General features: G+C 51.5%; 1 long non-coding RNA gene across 1 annotated transcript; it reads right to left on the reverse strand.

Moving 5' to 3' along the window:
• Positions 1 to 2,196: 2,196 nt before the first annotated feature.
• LOC123461714 lies at positions 2,197 to 3,957 on the reverse strand. The gene is made up of 3 exons (XR_006637810.1): positions 3,913 to 3,957; positions 2,545 to 3,008; positions 2,197 to 2,290 (listed from the first exon to the last, which is right to left on the reverse strand). It is a non-coding gene; the product is annotated as an uncharacterized LOC123461714 (long non-coding RNA).
• Between the last annotated feature and the right edge of the window lie 473 nt (positions 3,958 to 4,430).

Consider the following 4,430-nt stretch of genomic DNA (forward strand, 5'->3'; position numbering starts at 1 on the left):
TTTTTTTGCTTATTTTTATTTATTTGAGAGTGACAGATAAAGAGGCAGAGAGACAGAGAGAATGGGCACACCAGGGCCTCCAGCCACAACAAATGAACTCCAGATGCATCTGGCTTACATGGGTCCTAGGGAATTGAGCCTTGAACCGGGGTCCTTAGGCTTCACAAGCAAGTGCTTAACCACTAAGCCATCTCTCCAGCCCCCTAGTTAAGTTCTTTGTTTAAATACTTTTATTTATTTATTTGCAAGGAGGGAGGGAGGGAAGGGGAGAGAGACAGAATGGGCACACCAGGGTCTCTTACTTTTTCAAATGAACTCCAGATGCATGTGCCAGTTTTCTGTGAGTACCGGGGAATTGAACCCAGGCCGTCAGGCTTTGCAATCGAGCACTCTTAACCACTGAGCCGTTTCTCTGTCCCCCCCTCACCACTAGCTAACTTCTGACTGTAAAACAAGCTGTGGATAAACACATGTTACTTCATTTAATATTCATGACAACGATGTTAGATGGGTATTGTCACTAACAGAGACAGATGGAAGGAATTTGTACAATTTCACCTGGGTGGTGAGTTTATGAGGTTCACACTCCAAAGCTGACACCTCTGGTCAGTTACAGTCAGTGCCAGTGTGGTGGTTTGATTCAGCTGTCCGCCATACGATTAAGCGTTCTGATTGCTAGGTCCTCAGCTGGTGGCAATTTGGGAATTGGGGCTTCCTGGAGATGATGCATCACTGGGGGCAGGCTTATGGGTGATATAGCCAGCTTCCCCTTGCCAGTGTTTGGCACACTCTCCTGCTTCTGTTGTCCATCTTACGTTGGCCAGGAAGAGGTGTCCACTCTCTGATCATGACAGCATTTCCCCCTGCCATCATGGAGCTTCCCCTCGAGTCTGTCAGCCAAAATAAACGTTTTCCTCCCACAAGCTGCTCTTGGACGGGTTCTTTGGGCAGCACCTGGGCAGTGACCACAACAGCCACTCGTTAGCACTTGTTCTGCACACCAGTGTCTGTGCGTGAGGCACTGCAGAGAGTGATGCCCAGACCCCAGAGTCACTTGCATGCTTTCATTTGTGTCCCTCACATAACCACCAAAAATTAAAGAAATGAACACTGGACTAGCAGTTGCCAGGGGTCAAGGAGGGTGGGTGGAAAGAAAGTGTGGCAGCTGGGCGTGGCGGCACCTGCCTTTAATCCTGGCACTCGGGAGGCAGAGGTAGGAGGATCGCCGTGAGTTCGAGGCCAGCCTGACGGGGTAGGGAAATGGCTCAGTGGCTAAAGGTGCTTGCTTGCAGAGCTAGCTGGCTCATGTAAAGCTGAAAGGGCATTTGTTTACAGCGACAAGACAGTGTGGTGGTGCCTGCCTGACACACACATATAAATATATAAAAATAAAAATCAAGAATGAACTGCTTCTACCTTCAAGGAATTCATGACCAAGGATGACGCTGCACACCTTTCCACACATCACAGTGGGTGTCAGAGAGTAGCCCAGCCTGGATGGGAGGACGCTGTGACCAGTGTCCTGGAGGGAGGGAGGACGCCTGGGCGGGAGGACGGTGGAGCGAGCGAGCTGTGGATCTTCTTTTCTCAAAGTCATCCCTGGGCCTGAAGACCGGGACCATTCACTCCATTATGCAAAAGCACATAATGCATCCTGTCCCCGGGCTTGTTGAGAACAATTTTAAGTGACAGATAAAATGATCACTTTAAATTTTTCTTAAACCTTTCGTGCTTGCATTGGCGTCTCTGTAGCACACCTAATGAGAGGGGAAACGAGTGCGTGTTCTGGTGTCAGGCGGCAATGGGAGCAGCGCCTGTGTTCAGCATGGGCTTTCACATTCCATTTAGTCACTGGGAGGATGCGAATGGTTTTCTTGTTAGGAAACCATCTCTTCTAAATGCATTTGAGGTGTTTTGAGTGCCATTTTAGTCCTGCTTCTACATACTAGACTAGTGGGTAGAAAATGTTTTGGAGTTAGAAGCTTCTATATTTAAATCTTAATTTCATCACATCAAGTTATGGCCATGACCTTTAGTATCCCTTAACCTGAGTCCTTGAGCTCTGCAATGGGACTTAATAATGGGAAACAGGTCAATCACACCCAATCCAGAGGACTGCGGTGAGGATCAATGAGAAAACACCTGCCAAAGAACCCAGTGTGATTCCTGGCCGCTGGGCCTGAGCCCACGCACCCCGTGCAAACCAGCTAAGCCTCCTGGAACTGGGGCGCCGCGGCTGTCGACGCAGGAGAAGTTGCATGGCAAGTGGGTTTCCCTGGCTCTTCAGCTTCTAGGCAGAACAGTCACACATCTGTATTTCTCTGTCTGGTGCAACCTCTCCCACCCTCTCGGTTGGATTTCAGAACCTATTCAATTCTTTTAATGGTTTGAGGAGCCGCCGCTCCTCCCCCCCTCCCACCCCCCCCCCCCCCCGCAGCCCCGCCGTAGTGTTTCTGGTGTTTTCAATTTAGAGCCTCTCCCTCCCCTCTTCCTGGGGCTCGCCAGGGGCCCCTCCCGGCTCAGGCTTTGTGCATCTCCCGTTACCGCTGACGTCAGAAGCAGCCTTTCCGCGGGCGCGGGCCTCCAGGTCCCCAGGGGCTGCGAGGGTGCAGGTCTGTGCCAACAGCGCCACCTCCTGTCCTTGCCGAAGCTGCTGCTGGTAGCGAGCAAGGCTCCCCACTGCCCCAGATCTCTTACTGCAGCTGGGGCTAGAGAATTCATCTCAGGTTCTGCACAGCCTGCGAATGGGGGGCCCGGCGTTCAGAAGACTCCCCTTGCGCTCCCCACAGCAGCCACAGACCTTCACTGATGTAGTCTGCTGCCTGGAACACCCTTGGACCACTTTCCACCCCAGTCTCCATCCCTAGACCAGCCTTTGACCTCCCAGGAGTAGCTCCAACATCACGGGAAGCTTTGTTTTGACTCTGGACTAGCACCTGCCTCCTCCAGCCGCTGCACACCCCTTGCTTGAGATCTGCCCCTTAGCGTTGGAATGGCAAGTGAAGGATCTGCAAGAAGGAATACCCATAAACCGAGAGCATTTCCAAATATCAAATCTTATCTTAGGGTGGGGGCCCTGGAGGGATGGTTAAGGCGCTTGCCTGCAAAGCCAAAGGACGCAGGCTCAATTTCCCCAGGACCCATGTAAACCAGATGCACAAGATGGCGCATGTGTCTGGAGTCCGTTTGCAGTGCCTAGAGGCCCCGGTGCATCCATTGCTCTTTCTGCCTCCCTCTTTCTCTCTCATAAAGACATAGATTTTTTTCTCAAGGTAGGGTTTCACTGTAGCTCAGGTTGAAATTCTCTATGTGGTCTTAGGCTGGCCTCAAACTCACATGATTCTCCTACCTCTACCTCCCGAGTGCTGGGATTAAAGGCATGCACCCCCATGCTCGGCCATTAAATAAGGCAGGTAGACAAGATTAAGTGTCACTTGACAGCCAGGTGTGGTGGTGCACACCTTTAATCCCAGCACTCAGGAGGCAGAGGTTAGGAGGATCAATGTGAGTTTGAGGCCACCCTGAGACTACATAGTGACTTCCAGGCCAGCCTGGGACAGAGTAAGACCCTTCCTTGAAAAAAAAAGAAAACAAAGAACAAGGCTCAGCACGGTGTTGCATACCTTTAATCCAGCACTGGGGAGGCTGAGGTAGGAGGATCACTGTGAGTTCGAGGCCACCCTGAGACTACATAGTGAATTCCAGGTCAGCCTGAGCTAAAGTGAGACTCTACCTCAAAGAACAACAACAAAAAACTAAAACAAACAATCAAACAAAAACCTTATATTCAGAATCCTTCTCAGGGGACAACCCCCCCCCACACACACACACACAAGTTGCTCACACATGTACTGCGACCATCAAGGGAGAGACGCCTTTTGTTCTTAATGAGCAGTCTCTGTTGGTCCCCACCTGCCGCAGGAGGTGCCAGGAGAGGAATCGTCTCCTTTGTTCTCCATTTGCCATGGACCTAACCCCCAGCTTCCTTGTGTCCGGAACAAGCCTTCCTTTGTCTGGGCAGATCTGCCAGTCACGAGAGGCCCCGCCCTCTGCCCTTCAGGACCTTGTCACATAGCCTAGGTTGGAATCCAGGCTCTTCTACCTAAACTTCCTGCGCCTCGGAGCCTGCATTCACCAGATTAGATCAATAATTATTTCCTTTAAGTGGGATTTTGAGGCCAGATGGGGAAGGAAGCCGGGGGTCCCACCTGTCCCCTGTGATCGCTGACCAATGAGGTCTGACAACTTCAGCACTCGTTCTGTTGATTTATAGCCAGACACACCCTCCTGTATCCAATCCGGCTGAAAGGGAAACTAACTGAAAGCACACGGAAAGAGCTGGCCAGCCAGGCTCCGCCCTCACTCCAGAGCCACCCAGGCTGCTCGCTCAGAAATGGACCACGTCCAGCTTTATCCCACAGCCCTGCAGG

This window comes from Jaculus jaculus, chromosome 6 (genome assembly GCF_020740685.1).
Source record: "Jaculus jaculus isolate mJacJac1 chromosome 6, mJacJac1.mat.Y.cur, whole genome shotgun sequence".
NCBI classification, from domain to species: Eukaryota; Metazoa; Chordata; class Mammalia; order Rodentia; family Dipodidae; genus Jaculus; species Jaculus jaculus.